Source organism: Euprymna scolopes, chromosome 43, assembly GCF_053919585.1.
Source record: "Euprymna scolopes isolate OS-2025 chromosome 43, ASM5391958v1, whole genome shotgun sequence".
Classification (NCBI taxonomy): Eukaryota; Metazoa; Mollusca; class Cephalopoda; order Sepiida; family Sepiolidae; genus Euprymna; species Euprymna scolopes.
The window spans coordinates 9,557,978-9,581,810 of NC_136524.1; the positions used below are offsets into that span (position 1 = coordinate 9,557,978).

Below are 23,833 nucleotides of genomic sequence, written 5' to 3' on the forward strand. Positions count from 1 at the left end.
CTTGTATGCAATGAATTTCAGTTAAAAGCTAACACGTGAACGTTACTATAAAATAAAATAAATAAAAAAAAACCCTACTTTACACAGTTCATGAAAATAAAGCAATACCCCCCTCCACCACCACACAAAAAATATTTCATAACAAGAATTTATTCTAATTTGTATAAATTATGGATTTTATAATCAGAGATACAAAAAAATCATTTTATCCAAAAACAAAAAAATTATTACAGGATATATAATACTTCTAGGCTTGTTAATTTTTTTGTTTTTATTTTACCCCCCCCCCCAAAAAAAAATTATTTCAGGATATATATTACTTGTAAACTTGTTTGTGTGTGTACTTATTTGGAATATTTCATATGTAATATTGGGTTAATCCTATTTCAGTCACTGAAATCATTAAAAGTTAAACGATACACTAGTCGCAAAAAAATTATTGTTGCTTAAAACCGGGTTTTATCAAAAATGTTATTAAAAACAGTAAATTAACATAAGTTGAATTGTATTCGAGGGACATTTGGTCAATATTAAAAACATAGTAAAAATTGAACCTAATCAGTTATCGCTTTCTTTTAATTTTTTTTTTTTAACAGCCCCCCCCCCCCCCCCCCAAAAAAAAAAGTAATTAAAATTAACTCATCCGGAAAAACGAAATTGTGATTTTTGTAAACAAGTTGAGAAAAAAATGCAAAGGGTGAAAACAAACTCGCTAATTTTCTTTTTCTTCGAAAAGAGGTATACAAATGTAGAAGAAAACATTTTATCTCTTCTTTTTCTTTTTGGGAGCGGGGAGAAAAACAAACTGCTTCTTGGCATAACACTTCTCAATAAATACTAAATAAAAATTTAATTTTAGAAAATACTTATGGTTACAAAAAACTGGTAACCAAATTTTGTGGAAATCAATTCAGTAGTTTTGTTTTTATCATTTAAGAAATTCAAATTTTCATTAATTCTGTATTTGGGTTGAGAAACGCCATTTATTTCATTAATATTAGCAATCAAGGGCATCAATCACAGAATGCTCCTTCCTTTCACAAGGGGTAATGCTTCCTGTTATTTATAATTAACAAAATAAATGGGGGAAAAAAAAATACTGACTTGATGAAAACTTGAATTTCTTAAAAGAAAATCTACGGAATTGTTTTCTACAATTTTTAGTTACCAGTTAGTTTAATCATCATAATAACTATGTATTTTCTAACATTAGAAAATTATTTAGGGAATGTGAAGTCAAGAATTTTAGAAAATTTATTTTCTTGACCATTTAGCAGTGTTGGAGTTGGGAAGAAAGTCAACATTTCTGGTCGCTATGCATCCTATTAGCTGCATTTTCACTACCACCATCATTAGTGTTATTACACCTGCCTGTTCTGTCCTGGGCAAGCATTAGGTTTATGGCAGTTCAAAGGAGTACTGAACCCTGATTAGTTGATAGGGATAGCCTCCAGCTTTGGTGAATTTGATGTCTCTGCTCAAAAGTTAGTATCGGACAATTCACCTCTGAGGAAGTGTTTGCTAGACTTTATTACTTCAAAGTAACAATTTTTTGTCATCTTTTCCTTTTTTTCCTAAAGAGGAAAGATTTTTGAGAAGGCATCATTTAAAACTAAGACAGGTTTTAAAGCAAGAGACAACTTTGAAGAAAGATGCTCGCTTGGCAAAATATTTTTATCCTTTTGAAAAGGAATAAGGCATGAAAGCTAAAAGAAATCGATATTTAAGAACTAAAGTAAAATAAAAATTTGGTAGCATAAATTGCTTTCACGAAAATACAGTTGAGAAATAAGTTAAAAATAATTTCCTTTGTTTACTTGTGTTGAGAAATGTTTAATAAAAGCATTTTAAGTTGCTGTAAATATTGGTTGTGAATAAAGTAATAAGGGGTCAGGTACCTTACTTCCTGAAGGAAAAAATAGGAGATCAGACTACTACCGCCATAAATAGAAAGCCATTGCACTAAAAGTCACGTGACCTGCTGACATCACAGAATAAGGTACAACGGTCACGATACTAGGTGGTATTTTCGGTTTGATCTTAAAGAAATTGCTAAGAAATTTATAAAACTGGTTTATAAGTGATTGTATTTCATTTTTCTAAAGAAAAATTATTTAACATTTGAACATGTGCAATTAAAAGGGAGTATTTTTTGCTGGGAAAATACCATAAATTTTTTATATTTATTAAGTGTATTTAATCAATAATTCACACTTGACTTTAATTTTAAATTAAAAATGCACCTATTTTAAAATAATTTTTAAATAAATTTTTTTTTTCAATCATTTTTCTTGAAAATACTGCTAACATATCAAAGTTCAGTTTTAATATAAATCATGTTCTTTATTTTTCTTTTTCACTTGTATTAAGGTTTTCTAATTCTTTTTGTAAAAAGCTCTCATTCATAATTGACACTGACTGTTTGACACATCTTGCTTGCTTGCACCTCAGCCACGACGTCATTTTTCAATGACCAGGCCTGCTTTAAGGTGGCTGTAACATAACCCTTTATTATTTTACTCAAGTTCAATATTTGTGGCAACTTTAAGAGTTTTTATTCTAATGCAAATAGCTCACTTTGCTCATTTGAATAGGTAAAGGAAAATATTTTTTTGTGATTAATTTGCCAACCGTATCAAACAGTTATATTACAAAATAACAAACATGAACAAATCATAAACTGAAACTGTTTTTTATGACTGATAAAAAAAAATTCTGTTAATAGCTATGGATTAAAATAACTGGATTTTTTTTTATTAACCCTAGATCACAATTCCAAATATAATGGCCATGATAACATTTATTTTATCAATTTTTTTTTTAAACATTTCAGTTTTAAGATAGCCGTCATTGAAACAGAATTCTTAAGTAAATGAGTTGTAGTTTTAAAACAATTTAGTTCAATCAATAATTAAATAACCAAACGATACTATAATAATTAGGTCATATTATTACGGCATTGTTTGATTATTAAATTAATTGAATTAATTAAAACAAATTGTTTTAAAACTACAACTCACTTAAGATAATTCCGTTTCAATGGCAGTTTATCTTAAAGCTGGAAAGTTCAAGATAGCCCTAGTTTTTATTTATATTTGAATTCATTGCAGAATAGATTTGAATTGCAGAAGAGTTCAGTGGAGAATTTCATTCTAATGCGTTTTATCGAAATTATGTTGTATTTTATGATTTACAAATTAGGAGTGTTTATTATTCTAAGCTTTTATTGCTGTTATTGGTAAAACCATGGATGGATTTCAGTACTATTCCCAAACAACCTTTTAAAGCAATGTTTTTTGGATCAATTAAAAGTAGTAATTTATAGCAAGTATCCAAAATATCAACATGGCTGTATTAAAAAAGGTTAAATTAGAAATGACAATCCAATATCACCTTCATCTATTCCTCCCAAACAGTAAAATGCAGTAAAACTAAAGCAATTATACTAGCTGTACATAACCGGCGTTGCTCAAGAAATGTTATTGCATTTTTTGTACATTTTGACTAATGTTTTAAAATGGACCCTGAAAAAAATCTATAAAAAAAACAAAAAACAAAAAAAAAAACAGAAAAAGCTAATGAAAAAAGGAAATAAAAAATTAGCAAATTTTAAATTTACTATCTGTGTTTTCATTTAGTAAACAAATCAATTACCTAAATGATGGGGAAACTAAGTAACCCATAATACCCATTCATCCAAAAATAACAAAATAAATTTATTGAACTTAGCTGAAATCCATTTAGGACTGAAATGGGGATTGACTTGAAATGTTTTATTCTTAAAACTATGAAAAACTGTAGAAAATGATGGTTTTGAAAATTATTTAATAATTGAAGAAAGATTAAAACAGCATTACATTACTTGGTCATAAAATGTGATTTTACTATCCACAGATTATATCCGTAAGTGTAAAAAACATGTGATGATGACGTATTATTTCATTAAGGGTTTTGTTTCACTCAGCAATTGTTTTAAATCAAGTATGTGGCTATTGTTAAAAACAAATAAGTATCCGTCTGGTAAATAAAACTTAAAAAGAAAAAAATGGTAAAACTTAAATCACAGCACCAAATTTTCTAAAAAGTAAATGTTGATCTCTCGAATACGGTTCAACTTGCAACTGTTTTACTCAAATTCTTTTGTAATAAAACTTCGTTTTAAGTAACAATAAGTTGTTTGGGAATAGCGCTGAAACCTGGCCAAGCCCATTTTATTGTTAATATGGGTGACAAAAAAAGAAACAAGATTTAACAATTTTATCTTGTGTAGATAACGACTCCAAATTTTACTGAGAAAAAATTTGATTTTGTATTCTTTATTTAAATTCAAGATTTTCAAATGCTTAAACGGTTTAAACTTTTTAAAAATTTTCATCTATTCAACAATTCGTGATATAGCATAGACCAGGATTGCTATGATTGTTACTCTAGAATAGTGTTGGGACGGCTAATTAAAGTTGAAACCTGAAAAATCAGAACTTTTGGGATATCAAAATCAAAAGATGTAAGCTTAATTTTTGAATACATAAAACCATTCTTTTCATCCCCCCCCCCCATTTAATTTTCCATTTCTGCTATTAATGATGAATATTTACAGATTTTAAACTACTGATAAAACTAAAATCAGCACTTATGTACTATTATCATAGAACAATTTTTTGGTTTCAATTTGGAGAGCACACATCAAGGGCAGACAAATGCAATTCAAGAATTCCCTAAGACAAGGATTGGCAACTCATTTGACACCACGGGCCAGAACATGTTCATTATAATGATAGGTCATTGGCCAGACAAAAGATATTAATGAAAAATTAAGGAAAATTACATATGCAAATTATTGTCAACCTAAATGTTTAAAACCATAACGGAAATAAACATTGAGAAATTTTTTTAAAAAATCTAAAATTAAAAAGCACCTAACAAAGGAACATTAAAATACTTCCAAGTGCAAAAACAAAACAAAAAAAAATCAACTAAAGTGAAATGGATGAAAAATTGACATGTATGTTTGAAACTATTATTGAAAACCACAAACCAACTACACACAAATAAAAATAAAAAATTAATATGCATACAAATAGTTGCAAATACACTTATATACATGAAGTATCATCCACACAATGATGCCTGTATGTATAATGCATGTATGTTTAGCTGCCTTAAGATTTTTGTTACCTCACATGTCAGTCTTTCCTGGCCTCTTTCTCTTTATCGTTCCTTTTGCTTCTGTTATCTTTTAATCTAGCCAAGGGTCACAACAAATATCTATCCATTATTTAACATTAAATATTGGTAAAATAAGTCTCATGAAAGACAACTGGTACATAGTCTAATATATTTAGTATACTGAGATATGTAGCCATTTTAACAAATTTCATTTCAAGGTCGATGATATTAAATTTAAGTGTTGAGAGATCTGCATATTTACAATTAATCATAGATATTGAATATGCAGAAAAATAATTTCACCATAGGAATATAGTAGCCAAAAGTATTTATTCAATTGAAAACATTGTGGGAATCATTTGTTTATAAATACATCACAGCAACATTAAACTATCAACCACCAAAGAATTAATGGGAATCTTGGTGATTTTTTTTATTAATTGAGAGTATCTCCTCAATTTGGTTTCATATTAAGAGCAAGATGGCTCTCAGTTAATCCTCTCAAATTGTTTTTATGGGTCACTAATTTGAAATACTTTCCACTTGGAAAAATATATTTTTCCAAAAAATCAATTAATGAAATATCGTTGGAACTAACTTTTGATCTTACTAGATAGTCACACTGAATTTCTATCAATTCTATTTGAAAACATTCTGGTACTATCTCTACCTCCACATCAAATAGGGTAGCAAAACAAGTGAAAGTCAACAAACATGATACAAATTCATTTCACAAATCCTGGATTACATTAACAAATAGCTCAGAATCCTGTGATTTTCTTGCTAGGAATGATGGGAAATAAATAATTTTTATTTCTAAGATGATGTGCTCACAACACAAGTTTTTTTTTTTCAAAGGCAACGATATGATTATACATTTCTTTTATAAGCCGAGTTTTACTTTGATGTATTGAATTTAAAGGATTCAAATGAGTCGATTTATCCACAACAAATGGTAAAAGATAAACATTTTTTTTAGTTATTTAGTGAATTATTTGAAGACACTTCTGTCAGAAATCATTGAGAAAACAACGCTCCTCCCTCGTGGCAAGCTTGAACACTTAAACTGAATTTTAAGCAAATACGATAAACACTGATTACATTCATTTGAATTTTATTTCAGTATTTAAAACATCTTTACTTTTATTCAGTTGATTTGCTGAGTTATTAAGCTTTAAAAAGTATGATTTATGGCCCGTCTCAAAGTAGCATTAAAAAAAAATTAATGAAAGACTCTTGCTTGAGCAAAGGAGATATATAACAAATAAACAGCACCTATTAAAAGATTCCAAACACTTACAAAGGGTATGTGGCAGAGGTAAGAGATGAAATAGAAAGCTGACTGAGACAACATTGTCCCTTTAAAGTTGCCCCCCCCACCTTATGTCTGTTACTGGTTGTTTGGTAAAATTGACTTATTTTTTGTTTTTCTTTATTTTTTATGCAGAAATGAAAGTGATTGATTTTTTAAAAATGTTTATGCAGTTTATAGTATTCAAATTTTGCAGGGTGGATCAGAGGAAGATAACAGGTCGTTTTTGAAATCGAAAGCTCCATCTCAAGTTTAAAATAAATCATTGGGAATCAGGCTTGTGGGATGTTCAAAATAACGTTGTGGCCCAGATATGACCCATGAACCATAGGTTGCTGACCCTTGCCCTAAGGATTTCTCCAAAAATGGCCATAAATACATTGAACATTAACACCTTGAATTTGCATGACATAGTACTTTTAAAATAAAAATGTATAAAAAAAAAAATTTTTTTAAATTTTTTCAATTGTACTATAATTTTCTTACATTTATTAAATTAAAATAAAATTAATAAACACTTTCTCAAAAAAAAAAACAAAAAAAAACATGCATTCCATTAAAGATTGTTCATAACTATTTATAAATTTTAAATCATACACTTTCATTTTTTTTGTGTACAAAATAAAGCTTCTATTTTAATTTTATTTTAATTCAATAAATGTTCAGATAATTAAGGTTTTTTGTATTTTTGTATTGTTGACATTTGCTGATATTTTCGATTTGGTCCTGAAATTGCATTTGTCCACCCCTGCTGTGCACTCTTCAAAGTGAAACTAAAGTTGTTTTATGACAGTAGTGCACAAGTGCCCTAAAATCTGTAAATCATAAGAAATTAGAAACTTAAGAAAAAATGGCACCGGCAAAAGAGAAATTAATCCTTAGTTGCTTCATTATTTTTAATTCAATTACAGGGAAAACATTTGTGAATAAAATTTAAAAAGAATCAGAGTAGGCAATTTTATCAGAATCGGAAAAAATATTGGAATCGTCCCATCACAACATTAGAATTTACTTGATAATGACAAGAATGTGAGCCCAAAGTTTGAGATGGCATCGGAGACCTTCGACTACATCTCATACAGATTGTCAAAATAGTAACCATTGTGTGAATTTGTTTGCGAAAGGTAAAAGCATTTGAAAATCTTTAAAAAAATACTCGTTTCTTTTCAGTAAAAACTTGGGTGATTGTTAAGAATTTCCAACAGAAAATGAGACAAAAGGAAAAAAAAAACCAAATATCTGTCACCAAATGAAAGAAAAATGATATAATCAATCTGGATCATTTTTTGTTAATTGTGTTTTAAAGTTTTCTTTTTTAATGGTTTTAATTAAAATTTACTTTTTCCTTCAAATTTAGACTGATTTTGCAATGACTGATAATGATTTTCTGGAAATAATCAAAATGGAGTTTTCACCTTTTTAGATGAAAAAAAAAAAAAATACACACGCACTGCACAACAAATACTTGTTCCAAATGCAATAAAATTTATTTTTCTACCTAATTGAAATGAGATAATGACCAAAAAATAGTTATAGATTTCAGTCTCTTCAGAAAATTGGAGGCAGATTGCATCGGTCATTGCAAAATGTAAGTCTAAATTCTAAGGGAAAATTGAATTGTTTCAAAAAAGATCTAGGTAGGTAGCAAAGTAATTTTTATTGCTTTTCGTAACAGTTATCTGTTAACTATTTTTTTTTTTATGTGTTTTTCTGTTGGAAATTTTTGCCAATCACCAAAACTTTAAATAATACTTGCCTACAGAATGAGATTGCAAATCTAAATTATAAGGTACATGTACTTCATTGGTATATATTTCAAATTACTTTGATTGTCCATCGATAACTACAGTTTCACAGGAACACTGGAAATCTAGCCCATAGGACAAAAAATAAAAATATTAAATGCTCTTCAGTTGAGAGTTTAGCCCTACGAGACAAAGTTTCTAATATTTCCATGAAACCGTAAGTATCGACGGACTATCAAACTAATGTATAGTGTCATTTGAATTTAAAAAAAAAAAAGAAGATATTCATTCAGTATAATTCAAGACAAAAAAGAAAAATATACAATAAATAGGTTTTCAGGTATGCTGAAAACGAATATTGCATTTAAATTTTTCGGTAAATGTTACCTTACGCTACAACAGAACATCGACCACCTTAATTTGTTTTTTTAGGGGTATTCGAGGTCGCTGACAATGAATCTGATAATCAAACCCGCTGAAAATTTACCATTTGCATGGTATGAACCCCTAGACCTTGGGACTATTTTGTGCCATTTCACCGCCTTCGATAGTGTTTTTCTTACATGATACATTCGCGTGAGAACGGGCGTAGTGGGGTGTCTTATCATATCGCGTAGAAATCCTTAAGCGGTCAATCAAATTAATAATAATGTGTTTTTTTTTTTCTTACGTAGTTTTAATGCTTTTTAATTGATCTAAAGAAAAAAAAAATTTCATGAGCGGTTTACAAAAACATAACCACCAAACATATTTTTACGTCTTTCATTCTTTTTGGGAGGTGGGAGTATTCAATTATAGGACTTGTGTAGTTTAACAGGTGCTTCTGCAGTTTAATTAATCGTTTTTCTGTAAGTAACGCGCCAACATTTACCATTTCACCCCCCCCCAATGTAAACAGAATTTTTGTGAAATGGTAAATGTCGGTGCGTTACTTACGGAAGAACGGTTAATTAAACTGCAGAAGCTCCTGTTAATGGAATACCCAACCAAAAAAAGGAAAAAACTAAAAATGTGTTTGCTGCTTATGTTTTTGCAAACCGCTCGTGAAAACTTTACTTTTCGATCAATTTTTTTAATTGATCAAAAAATTGATCATTAAAAACTACGTAAAAAAAAAAAAAAAAAAAAAATGAATCACATTTTTTTTTTTTGAAGCTTTCTTATTAGAAATATTAATACGTGATGTGATAAGACACTTTACTATGCCCGTTCACACACGAAATAGTCCCAAGGTATAGGGGTTCATACCATGCAAACGGTAAATTTGCGACAGGTTTGATTATCAGATTCGTTATCAGCAACCTCGAATACCTTTTAAAAAAAAAAAAAAAAAAAAAAAAAAAACGTACTTGTACAGTTTAATCAAGACATTCAAAAATGAAAATATCGAAAAAAAAAAAAAAAAAAAAAAAGGTTATATTGTACGTATCCGTTTTGAACTGAAAATTTCCGAAAAAAAAATTTCATTTAATTTGATCGTGTTTTTTATTTTACAACAGGAAAACACGTTTTTATGAGAGCGCGTTAAAGTCAGCCATTATGAAATTTGTTGGACACGCCACGGGGAGATAACTCCAGTTAAAGGGCCGACACTCCTTCCCCATCTTTATTACTAGCTTTTCTTCCTTTTCTTTTGCTCGGTATCATAAATTGTTTTTCGCTGTAAAATAAAACTACTTGATGAAATGAAGTGAAATTTTTTTCGGAGAACTTCATTCCATAACGAATACGTACAATATAACCATTTTCCGATATTTTCATTTTGGTCAATGCCAAGTTTCCTTCCAACTCCTCAAAAAACTTGAAAATGACGGCTTTCATAGGTTTTTGGTGGTGCTGAAAACGAATATCACATGTAAATTTGGGGCAGATAAGTAGTTTTCAAGATATGAAGAAATTACTTTTCCAAAAAATGGGGGATCACTTAATAAATTTAACGTAAAATGAGCACCAACTTTCTAACCACCTAGTAATTTCTTCATATAAGAGTAATTTAACTGATATTCGTTTTCAGCACACCCGAAAACCGGCGCTGTTTTTTTGTTTTTTTTTACTAAAGAGATTCGTTCATTTTTTCATAAGTTAGGACACTAATAATGCTGTCAGTAAGCTTACATGGGCGGTTTACAAAAATATACTTTTGTTTTTCGTTCGTTTTTATTTTATTATTATTATTTCATTTTTTAGAGGTGGGTATTCAATTGTAGAACTTGTATAGTTTTTAATATGTGCTTCTGTAGTTTAATTAACCGTTTTTCCGTAAGTAACGTGCCATTTACCATTAAAGCAGAAGAATCATTTAATATTTCACAAAAATTCTGTTTACATTAGGGGGCAGTGGAGGGGCATCAGGTGTTGTGGCGGCCGCCCCTCACTGCCCTCTTTTGCGAAATATTAAACTGCAAAAGCACCTGTTAAACAACTATACAAGTTCTATAATGAAAAAAGAACGAAAAACAAAAGTGTTTTTGTAAACTTACTGATAGCTTCCAAAATTATGAGATGAAAAAATGAACGAATCTCTTAGTAAAATAAAAGTAGCGCCGGTTTTCGGGGGTGCAGAATACAAATATCACAGTTAAATTTGTTTTATGATATGAAGAAATTACTAGATGTCAGAAAGTGGGTGCTCATTTTACGTTAAATTTATATAGGAAAGGAATCTCCACTTTTTCAAAAAGTTATTTCTTCATATCATGAAAACTACTTATCTGCCCCAAATTTAAATGTGGTATTCGTTTTCAGCACCACTGAAAACTTATAAAACTCGTCATTTTAAAATTTTTTTGAGGAGTTGGGAAGAAACATTGACCTTCATTTTTTAATGTCTTGATTAAACTGTACAAATACCATAAAAAACAAATTAGAGTGGTCGGTGTTCTGTTGTAGCGTAAGGTAATATTTACCAAATTTTCTGCAAATAAGTAGTGTTGTTCTGGATATTAAATAATGTAAGTTCTTATGTTACTGCTTGGTACGCACGAGCATGCTCTCTTGTGTGTAAATGCAACCCAGAGAAACGCATACCAAAATGGCCACCAGCAATAACATGACATTGCTTAATATACGGAAAACTACTTATTTGCGGACATTTTAAATGCTATATTCGTTTTCAGCATACCCAAAAACCAACTAACTCATCAATTTAAAAGAAAATGGGCGGACGTTTAGGAAATTTACCCCCCCCCCCTCTCTCTCTAAACTCTACAATTTACACTTTTCTTTTTTCACGTTAATCTCATCGATTACCAACGTAATTTTCAGATAAAAAAAAAATAAAATTTTGAAAAAAAAAAAAAAAATTATGACTTATCGTCGAGGGGGGGGTCAGTTTTCAATCATTACGTTATACTAAATTGAACACGCACTATGCCAGAGAAAAAGAAAAACTCGTGTGACCGATGATTATTGCTGTCTGAAAGTGAGCTTTCTTAACTCCCCCTTACATCTCCCCTCTCTTTCTCATCTTCTTATCTATTTCATTTCGCGTCAGAAAAATTTATGACTATAATTATTTAAAATAACGTATTTAAACCAAGTTAAGCGCTTCTACAATATCAGAATGACATTTCGGAAACTGTAATACTGAATTTCATGAAAACAATGGTATCTACGCATTACTCATATTTTTAAGATGATTATATCCAAAAATTACAAAAATCGATAAGGTAGAAAATTATAAAAGAAAATAGAATTTCAAGAAAACGATCGTATTTGCTTATGTAAGACACAGAAGAGTTCAAAAGGGAGGTAATTTTGTGTTTCGATTTATTTTATAAAAAAACAAAAAAACAAGATGCCCGAAATTTTTCACTAGCTAACACAAAGTTGTTTTTTTTTTTTTTTTTTTTCATAATTCAGGTAATTTTGACTGCATAATTTAGAAGCTAACATTGTAATTTATTAGAATTGAATAAAAAATCAGTTGAAACCATTGTTTTTGTTTTTTTATCTGAAAACTCCATTTATTGACTACAAAATTTCGTTCTGATAGTGTAGAAGCACCCCAAGTTAATTTAAACAGAAATATTTGTATCAAATGCTAAAAGTTAGACATGTTGAATTGTCTCATAACCCCAAAAAGGTTTGTTTTTTTTAAATACAATTAAACTTTGTATTAAATTTTGTTTGAATTGAATATTTTTGGAAATTTTTTCCGACTGTAAAATAGGACATTAGAGATATCCATTTACAGAATACTCGAAAACCTGTAAAAGTCGTCATCGAGTTGAAAAAGTAAAAATTTACCCTCTTTTTAAACGAGAATAATCACTGGTGACGTGAGAGAGTCGCAATATTTTTCTCGGTGATGGCACAGCCACCGAGAGTAAGAAGATGTTCAATTTGAATTTAGGAAAACTCGTCCCCTTTCGCTAGGTAGGAAAACCGGTCCCTTATTGAATAGATATCAATTGAAAACACATTTTATTACCGTTCTTGAAGGAGATATTGTTTTTAAAAGAGACTATACCCCCCCCCCAATATTTTTACTTGTTTACTGTTTAAAAAAAAAAAAAATATCGATTTTCTAAGTGTCTGTTTTCTACCTAACTGGTTAACTTTTTAGTAGTTTCACTTAGTTAAGCATTTATTCTGTTCAAAAACGAGACTACAGACCGCAATATTTTTTAAAAATATTTATACTTATTTACTGTTGTTTTTAAAAAAGTAAAATCGATTTTTCTATCTAGCTGGCTAAGTTATTAGTGGTTTAATTTATTTTGAAGCATTTATTCAGTAAAAAAGAAAAAAAAAGTAACGTAGAGTGTTACGACTGTTACGTGAGAACGAGAAATAATGTCCGACATGAAATCACATCTTAGGGGTCTTGATAATCACTAAAAAATAGAAAAGTTTAAAAATATTGAGGGAAATTTGTTTTTAAAAAGAGCCCCCACCCTTCAAAAAAATTTTTTTTTTTTTTAAACCAAATCTCCCTCAGTATTTTCTTTAATTTTCTATTATTTTTTTTTTTAGTGATTATCAAGATCCTTACGATGTGATCTCATATCGGACATTATTTCTCGTTCTCACGCAACGTCGCAACACTCGACGTTACTTTTTTTTTTTTTTTTTGCTTGGTAGAAAAATCGATTTTACCCTTTTAAAAACAGTTAATAAGTATAAATATTATATATATATATATATATATACATATATATATATATAATTATGCGGTCTGCAGTTTCCTTTTTGAACAGAATAAACGCTTTAAAATAAGTGAAACCACTAACAACTTAGCCAGTTAGGTAGAAAACGGACACTTAGAAAATCGATTTTAATTTTTTAAAACAGTTGGGGGGGGGGAATAGTCTCTTTTAAAGACAATATCTTCTTCAAGAACGGTAATAAAATGTGTTTTCAATCGATATTTATTCAATAAGGGACCAGTTTTCCTACCTAGCAAAAAGGGACGAGTTTTCCAGGTACCGTTCAATTTAGTAGAACATCGAAAACTGATCCCCGACTATAAGTCATAACAAATATTGGTCAAAGTGCTGTTATGCCAACTGAAGATGCCTTATATTTTTTCAATAAAATGACGGCTTTCGGTTTTCGGGTATGCTGAAAGTGAATATAGCAGAGAAAATTAGTGCAGAAAAATAGTTTTTGAGATATAAATACTTGTATTTTGCAATGTAAATAAATCATTGGCGGCTATGTTTGAACGGGCGGTATAATAAAGCGTCAAACCCTCAGTTTTTTTGGTTTTTTTTTCAGTGCTTTATTATAGAACACACCAGTATTTTTTTAAAACTTTCTTTTTTTTAAGATTTTTCAACAGATACTATTGAACCTTCACCCGAGGTATCACTTCCACATGCGTGCGCACTTGTTTGTTAAATTCCGATATTGTGTTGATGTAGTTGTATTCACACCAGACACAGGACATTAGGCCAATGTGCTTATTCCAAAAGCCGTTCTTAACATGAGGAGGTTGAGTGTTTATTCTGAAAGCCGTTCTTAACATAAGGTTGGCGGTGTTGATTCCGAAAGGCATTTTCTTATTTTCAACCACCTCATGTTAAGAATGGCTTCCGGAATAAACACGTTGGACAACCAGTGCACATTGCCCGAATTTTTTTGAATTTGAATTCTTGAAAGTAATTTTTGGGGTGGAATTAGCTAGAATAAACGTTGAATAAAACTTCAGTTCGTCTGCGCATGCTCATTGAACAATTTCATTGAAACAAATATGGCGGCCAATTCAAACTACTAGAAATTACATTGCCTAATACAGGTATTTATATTTCAAAAACTATTTGTCTGCGGTAATTTTCCCTGCGATATTCGTTTTCAACATACCTGAAAACCCATGGAAGTCGTCATTTTATTGAAAAATTGTAAAGCGTCTTCAGTTGGTGTAACGGAGCGGAGCAGTCACTGAGCAGTGAGCACTTTGATCAGAAAAAAAGTGTAAATTGTGGAATTTAGAAGTGGGAGTCAATTTCCTAAATGTCCACCAATCCAGTTTCACTCACCCAAATCATTTAAATGTGTCAGTATTAATCTCACGAAACTTAGCTTAAGATTCGCACTGTATTGTTTACGAAATAATTCTGCGGTCCTGAACATAGACTTCTTATTGTATCGTGTGGCATGTTCATGCCATAGATGCGCGCCCCAACACCACCCCTGCCCCCCCCCCCCGCTTCGTCCCCCAAAAATCTAAAATCCTAAAATCTAAAAATGTTAAAATGTATTCTAATCGGTAAATGTCGGCGCGTTATTTACGAAATAACGGTTAATTAAACTGCACAAGCACCTGTTAAGCCACACAAATCTATAATTGACCCCCCCCAAAAAAAAGAACGAAAAACATAAAAATGTTTGCTTATGTTTTTGTAAACCACTCGTGAAAACTTTGTTTAAAATAAGACCCCCCCCCCAAAGTACTGTAATGTATTTTTTTCTTTAAATTTTGTTTAGACAACTTTTTCTTCGAATTTTAAATTGACCGCCAATGAGAGAGAAAAAATGTCTTTCCGACATTACCCTCCCCCAACACTTGGAGTGTTTTTCTTTTTCATATAATTTTAAATGTTCCACAAAAGATTCGTACGCCATGTGAAAAGGTAGTTAGATACGTGAAGGCACATTCAACAGCCGTCGTTTATGTTACCTCGCGCGTAGCGTAAATGGAAGCTTTAAAATGGCGGAAAGTAGTTCAGGGGTTAATACCATGCAAACGGTAAATTTGCCCCAGGTTTGATTATCAGATTCGTTGTCAGCGACCTCGATTACCCCTAAAAACCAAATTAGTGGTCGGTGTTCTGTTGTAACGTAACCCTATATTTACTTTTATTTTTTTCTTTAAATCACAACAAATAATTGTGGTAATCTGGAAGAAAGAGAGGGCCTGTTTCCTCCGTTTAACTACAGGTGGCGTTACTTATCTGTCCACCCAGTTATCGAAGCACAAAATGTATATAATGGCACCCTTGAAATAAAAATAAATGTTTTTGTTATATTTTAGTTTTAAACATGTTTTTTTTTTTTTTTTTTGCAAACATTTTTTTTTTTCAAACATATTTACGTTTTTTGTTTGTTTTTGCAAACATTTAAGTTTTGTTTTTTCAAACATTTTTACGTTTTGTTGCTTGTTTGTTTTTTTCAAACATTTACGTTTTTTTTTTTTTTTTCGTTTTTCATATTTTATTTTTGTTGTTGTTTGTTTTGGAAACATTTACGTTTCTTTTTTGTTTTTCCAAACACATTTACGTTTTTCTCTTTCTTGTAAACATTTTTTTTTTTTTCAAATATAGTTTTTTTAATTTTTTTATTTTGTAAACATGCGCAATCTATTACGATCTTTGCCGCCAATTAACCCTTGCCAAACCACATAATGGATGCAATTGTTGATAACATTTTACCTCTAAGTAACATGTGTTTTCTTGAGTATTCCTTAAAGGATGTTCTCTTAGAAACGTAAAAACAAAAGAACAAAAAACAAAAGTAAATGTTTGAAAATAAACAAGCAACAAAACGTAAATGTTTGAAAAAATAAAACTTAAATGTTTGAAAAAAAAAAAAAAAAAAAAAAAAAAACGTAAATATGTTTAAAATTAAAATATAACAAACACATTTTTATTTCAAGGGTGCCATTATATACATTTTGTGCTTCCGTAACTGGGTGGACAGACAGTAACGCCACCTATAGTCAAACGGAGGAAACAGGCTCTCTTTCTTTCAGATTACCATAATTGTTACGAAAGGCAAGAAAAGAAAAAAAAAACAAGAACAAGCATTTTCTTATAGTTGGGATCATTTCCAGCGAGGCAGACGACACGGATGAAATAGATAAGATAGATTGAGAGAGAGAGAGGCGAGGATGGGTGGGTCAAGAAAGTTCTCTTTTTAGACGGGAATAAACAGTAACCACTGGTCGTGGTCGCGTAAGAGAGTCGCAATATTTTCTGTGATGGTCAAAGTATGTGTTCGATTTGAATTTAGGAAAACTCGTCCCGGGAAAACTCGTCTCGGGAAAACTCGTCTCGGGAAAACTCGTCTCCGGAAAACTCGTCTCGGGAAAACTCGTCCCCTTTCGCTAATTAGGAAAACTGGTCCCGTATTGAATAAATATCGATTGAAAACACATTTTATGATCGTTCTTGAAGGAGATATTGTTTTTTAAAATAAACTATAGCCCCCCCCCCAATGTTTTTTTTAAAATATTTTTACTTGTTTAATGTTTTTTTTTTTTTTTTTTTTTTAAATCGATTTTCTAAGTGTCCGTTTTCTAAGTTCTTAGTGGTTTAACTTATTTTAAAGCGTTTATTATGTTCATACAAAGTTAATTACAAATTTTTTTTGTTCTTATTTTAACGATGTTTTTTGGAGTCATAAAAACAATAATAAAAAACAAAACCCAAAAATTAAAAACAGCGATTTCGATTCTTCGTTACGCTTTTGGTTTTGTTTTTTAATTATGATAGTTTTTTGTTGTTATGTTTTTGTTTTCTGTCATACCAAATGCACTCATGCGTTATTTAAAATTATGATTTTATCAATTATCAACATTTATTGTCGTCCTGTCAAATTTTGCAAAAATTAACTAATAAATTAAAAACGAAATATTTTTTTGGCGCGAGAGATGCCATGTGCTAACCTCTCGTTAACTCATTTTTAATTTTTTTAATTTTTACTTCAAAATTCTAAAATCAATCATTAAGAGAGAAAGTAATCACTAAATAAATTTATTCATCAATTTTATTGAAAACTCCGCTATCGTTTATCAAGAATCTTTTTAATTTCATTTTTTGTTGGTTGCTTTTCGAAGGGAGATATAGGTTTTATCTCCCCCTCTCTAAATTATATTTTAAAAAATATTAAAATTTATTATTTTCTTTTTAAAACCAAATCTCCCTCAGTAATTTCTTTAATTTTCTATTTTTTAGCGATTATCAAGACCCCCTAAGATGTGATATACCGGGCATTATTTCTCGTTCTCCCGTAACACTCGACATGTTTTTTGTTTGTTTTCTGGGTTTTTTTTCTTTACCAAATAAACGATTCCAAATAAATTAAATAAACAACATAGTCGGCGAGGTAGAAAAATCGATTTTACCCTTTTATAAACAACAGTATATAAGTAAATTATTTTTATATTAATATAAAAAAAAATATGCGGTCTCGTTTATGAACATAATAAACGCTTTTATTAAAAACACAAAAAAAAACATTAAACAAGTAAAAGTATTTTTTAAAAAATATTATGGGGGGGTATAGTTTATTTTAAAAAACAATATCTCCTTCAAGAACGATCATAAAATGTGTTTTCAATCGATATTTATTCAATACGGGACCAGTTTTCCTACCTAGCGAAAGGGGACGAGTTTTCCCGAGACGAGTTTTCCGGAGACGAGTTTTCCCGAGACGAGTTTTCCCGAGACGAGTTTTCCCGGAACGAGTTTTCCGGGCACCGTTCGATTTAGTAGATAATTAGTTATAATTGAAAACTGATTCCCGACAATAAGTTATAAAAAAATATTTTTTCTCAATTTTTTTTTTTTTTTTTTTTAATCTGAAAGTTAAGTTTGTAATTGATGAGATTAACGTGAAAAAAGAAAATATATAAATTGTGGAATTTAGAGGTGAGGGTCAATTTCCTAAACGTCCGCCAAACGCTGAAATGAAAATTAAAAATACAGTCGCCATCTTGATAATTTACTATTTTTAAGGGATCGTCCTCAAAACACTTTAAAATGACGATTTTAAAGGTTTTCGGTGGTACTGAAAACGGATATCACATTTAAAGTTTGGGCAGATAAGTAGTTTTCATGATATGAAGAAATTACTTTTTCAAAAAGCGGGGGATCCCGGGATCAGTCAGTGCAGTCAGTCACTTCCCTATATAAATTTAACGTAAAATAAGTACCTACTTTCTGGTCACCTAATAAATGGCAAATTTAACTGATATTCGTTTTCAGCACCACCGAAAACCGGAGCTATTTTATTCGTTCATTTTTTCATAATTTAGGATGCTAATTATGCTGTCAGTAAACTTACACGAGCACGAGCAGTTTACAAAAATATACTTTCGTTTTTCAGTCTCTTTTTTTTTTTTGAGGTGGGTATTCAATTATAGAACTTGTATAGTTTTTAACAGGTGCTTGTAGTTTAATTAACCGTTTTTCCGCATACTTACGGCGACATTAACCGAGCAGAAGAATAGTTTAATATTTCACAAAAATTCTATTTACATTAGGGGAGGGGCGGGTCGTGTTGTGACTGCCGGTCTTACGATAGTTTTCATCAAATTCTATTTTTATTTTCTTTAAATTTTCTGCCTTATCTATAATTCACTATTATGATTTCCGAAATTTCGTCAAAAGGTTTACTATTTAAATGAATGTTAAATCAAACTTAAACCATCTGATGTTTGATAAATTTTATTATTTGGTTAAAAAGTAATAATAAAGATTATTTTATTTTAACTATATATTTTTTTGGATACTACTACAGTTTATCGCCGAAGATGGAGACGTCATTTTTTTCAGGCACCTGTTGTCAAAATCAGTATTTTAAACTAGATAATGATTACTTCCGGAAAGAACTAATTACTACGTTCCCTAGAAAAGTATAAACACCCCTCGTCAACCTCCCTATATTAAGAACGGCTTTCGGGATACCCCCCACCACCTCGAAAGCCGTTCTTAATATGGGCTGGTGGTGTTTATACTACTTTGGGACACGTAGTAATTAGTTCTTTCCGGAAGTAATAATTTATTTTATGCTTCGCTCATAATTTAAAATATTGATTTCTTCCTCTGATTTTGACAAGAGGTGCCCGAAAAAATGGCGTCTCCATTTTCAGCGATAAACTGTAGAAGTACCTTTTTTCATTATAAAATTTTCACGTTGTTTGATTAAAAGTTCTTAAAAAACAGTTCATAAATATATACATTTATTTATTATTAAAAATAGTTTACGTTTCTATGTTAAAATTTCTAAAAGCTTTTCTATTAAAATGAACGTTAAATGAAACTTAAACCATCTGATGTTTGATAAATTTTGTTACGTCGATAAAAAAATTGGGGTCCGTATTACTTCGAAAACGTTGTTAAAAAAAAACAAATATATAACAAATAAATGTTGTCAAAGGCAAGATAAGTTACTTTTCTACCTAATTGGATAATTTTTTGTGTTTTTTATTTAATGTAATATGTCTATTCAGCTCGAAAAACATACAGTGTTTACCGATGTATTTGAAAAAATTAAATGGCGCCGGATTCTCTATTTGGGAAAATGAGTTAAAAGTTAAAAAAAAAAAAAAAAAAAACTATATAAAATACTGTTAAAAACCCACCGAATATATATGTCAGCCTGTCATGGTAACATATATTGAGCGAGTTTCTAACAGTATTTTGTATATTTTATTTTTAACTCATTTTTCCAAACTTACAGTGTTCAGCAGAAAGTCTGGCGGCTGGCGCCATTTAAAATACATCGGTAACCACTATGTTTTTCGAGCTGAATAAACATTTTACATCAAATAAAAGCACTAAAACATATCCAGCTAAGTAGAAAAGTAACTTATCTTGCCTTTGATAACATTTATTTGTTATATATTTGGTTTTGACAACTTTTTCGAATCTATTTAATTTTTCGGTACTAGTGCAGAGAGTGGATCCGGACGTAAATAATAACGTTATTATTAAAAAAAAGAAAAAGAAAGCCATACTAACATGGGGAGGGGAGGGTGTTTTGTACCTATTCTATACTTCAACCTTACAATTGAATAAAAAAATATATCAAAAAACTTTAAACTTGGAAATACGATTTTAAAAATAGCGCCGATCACTCTCTGCAGTGCTGCTGCACTGCTGCTGCTGCAGCTGCACTAGCACCAATTTTCCATACAATGGAATCTTACCCCATAATAACCGGAAGTAAACAAACTTTGATTTTTAAATTAAACCTATTTTCGCATTAATTCAAATTTTACGATATTTTCATGATTAAATTGTTAGGTGAAAGTACAGAATAGTTACAAAACATCTCCTCTCGCGATGTTAAGGTTTTCTCAATAAATAACATTTCAGCACGGTAACATAAGTAGCATTTTTGTTTTTTTTCTGTATTCAGTCTTTTAAGAAATTCTTTGTATATCAGAAAATTATGAACTTGAGTTATCTGTCATTTGTCGTTTGTAACTCGCTTATAAAGATGGTGACTATATTTTCCTGGTCGAATTTTTATTACAGTATTTCACGTGTACGATGTTTGGTAAATCATAGCTTATTTTTATCAGTTGTTTGGGTATAGTACCGAAACTCACTAAATAATTTAACTAACTAGAAATAAATTTTTTATCGCGAAAAAAAAAAAAAAAAAAATAAATTATATATATATACTTTTTATTTTTTATTTTTTTAATAAAAGACAAATAAATTTGGTTCAAAAACTTTGGCTTTTGGCGTAAAATTTTTTATCTATAAATATAAAAGCGAAAATTGCATGTATGTGTGTTCGCTTTTTCTGTATGTCTACAAAAGGCTTTTTTCAGAGAAGCGCGAAGCGGTCGCTCGCTTCACAACTTTTTTAAAACTTTTTATATCACATATAAATCGTAATATCTCACAGTTAACAACGAAGCTCGCCTGTCTATTTAATTTGCTCGATTTCGGGAAGATAAATATTCAACATTTGTCACTCGCCGCATGTGGGTTAGTCTTTTTCCTATAACATCTTGGGGGAGGGGGAAGCGTTCCGCAGTAAATGAATACTATCCCGCAGTCAAACTTGACCTCATTAACTCATTAAAACGGGCACCTGCCAAATCCAAGTAATTAAATAAATTCAAACGTGTTTCCATTAGTATGTCGCGGTGGGGCAATCGTTAACGTCGCAGATTTTTTTTTCACACTTTAATTTACAACTTTGCCTCAACGGTTCGCGTTCGATCCTCATACTTTATTTTTACCCCTCCCCCCCGAGTTTCCACACACACACCTCCAAACACCCGGACAACGCCGGGTACCCCTCGCTAGTCTATATATATAAAAGCGAAAATGTGTTTGTATGTATGTTTGTGTTTGTATGTCTTTCAAAAACTTTCCACACTGGTCACGGATTTTCGCCAGATCGGTATCATTTTAAACTTCCAACCTTCGCCCGAGAAATATTGAAAAATTAGCCAAAAACGTTAATTTTTTTCACCCTGAAATCATAACTTTTCTACAGGGGGGGGGGTCAGCAAAAACCCTCCTCTCATGACGAATTTGCTTCTACGCATGCGTCATACAACGTTGTAACCTGATTTACTTTAAATATTTGAAAAAGCGACAATTTCGGTGACGTCGTCTTAGCTCAGTTGCTTAGAGCGCGGCCTCAATCTAAACGTTTTGGGTTCGAATCGTGGTGTGAGATGTCCTTTTTTTTTTTTTTTTAATTTTAATATTGGAACAGGGTTATTTAAGCTATTTTTCACGTGTTTTTTTTTTTTTGGTTTTTATTTTTCACATTTTTTAAAGAAGTTTTAGCGTTCGTTTTTCTGTTTTCTTTTTTTGTTTTTTAGTTTAGTTTTTTTTTACTTCGCTTATTCTTATGTTTTGATTAACACCCCCACCCCCGCCCAAGCACACACACCTCCAAACACTCGGGCAAGCTAGTACTATATAAATCTTACCTGTCCGTTTAAATGTATGTATGTATGTTTGCCTAAAACATTCGACAGAGGCGACGGATTTTCACAAGATCGGTATCGTTTTGAAGGTCGACCCTTCGGACGACAAATATCAAAAAATTGACTAAAAACATTAATTCCTTCACCCCTCAACTAGGCACTTTTTTCTATAGAGAGGAGCCGATATTTTCGCAAATTATCTCCTCTTTTCAATTGACTAGCCTTTATTTAAACCTTTGCCACTTCCCATTTGGCGATGGATGCAACGGTAAAGATGCCAGGTTTTTTTTTTTTTTTTCACATTCTTTTCCTCCTTCGCAGTACGGGTTCGAGCCTGCCTGCCTGCCTACTAACACTTTTTTTTTTTTTAATTTTTTTTTTTTTTTTTTTATTTTGCTCAACACACATCTCCAAACACTCGGGCACCCAGGCTAGTAAATAAATAAAAACTAAAATAGTGGCATCTGTGCCAATGCTGCCGGAAAAATCAGAAACTAAGAATCACAAACCAACAAAAGTAAAAAGTGAGATATAATAATCTATTATATATATATTAGTGATGGGACAATTCCAATATTTTTCTCGATTCCGATACAATTACCGATTCTCATCTATATATATAAAAGCGAAAATGTATGTGTGTTCGCTTTTCGTGTAAATCAACAAAAGGCTTTTTTCGCTGTGATTCTTGGGTGGCTCGCTCCTTAAAACTTTTTATATGCTGTCTAAATAATAATATCTACAACTAAGGAACTCGGGTCGCAGCTATCTTTAATGCACCCAACTTTTACAAGCTATTTTAGAGATATTTTTTGATCGCCGCGTAGCGGGTAAAACAGAAATTGGCTTCCAGCACAAAACTAGGTCAAACATCACGCGACTTGACGTTGTCGCACCTGCTAATTTCGGTTTATAAACGTCAACTTAACACACTTATCAATTCATCTATTCCCGTGGTCGAGATGGTTAGGTTGCAGGGTTTTTTTCCATTTCCTTTCGGGGTTCAAGCCTACCTTTCTACTAAAACTTTTTTTTCTTTTACACCTCCAAACAACCGGCCAACGTTTTTTTTTTTTTTTTTTTTTTTAAACAGGGTTGTTTTGACCCCCCCCCCCCAACACACACATCCCTCCAAACACCCGGCCAACACCGGGTACCCCCCCTCCCGCTAGTTCTTTATAAATCTCGAAATATTTAACTATATAGTTGTATTTTTCCCTTATTACCCTAAAAACATACGTTAAATCTGCAAATATTTTCCTAGACCTCAAAAATATACTTGTGGGGGACGATCTATCGATTTTAGCTCCACTGATAATTTAAAATCAATAAATATTTCTTATTTTATCATAATTACCAGCAATGGAAGATTTAGCTTTAAACAAAATCAAATATAAAAGACAATAAACAAGAATCGTTTTGGCATTGGAAAATCGGTACAAATTTTTCTGATTCCGATACTCTCAAATATTCTGATTTTTC

The 23,833-nt window shown here is 30.9% G+C and overlaps 1 protein-coding gene across 4 annotated transcripts in view; it reads right to left on the reverse strand.

Annotated features, from left to right (window-relative positions):
• The window catches only part of LOC145268174 (uncharacterized), a 96,354-nt gene that overhangs the window by 28,555 nt on the left and 43,966 nt on the right, over window positions 1-23,833 (reverse strand). The gene's annotated exons all lie outside the window — the stretch shown is intronic.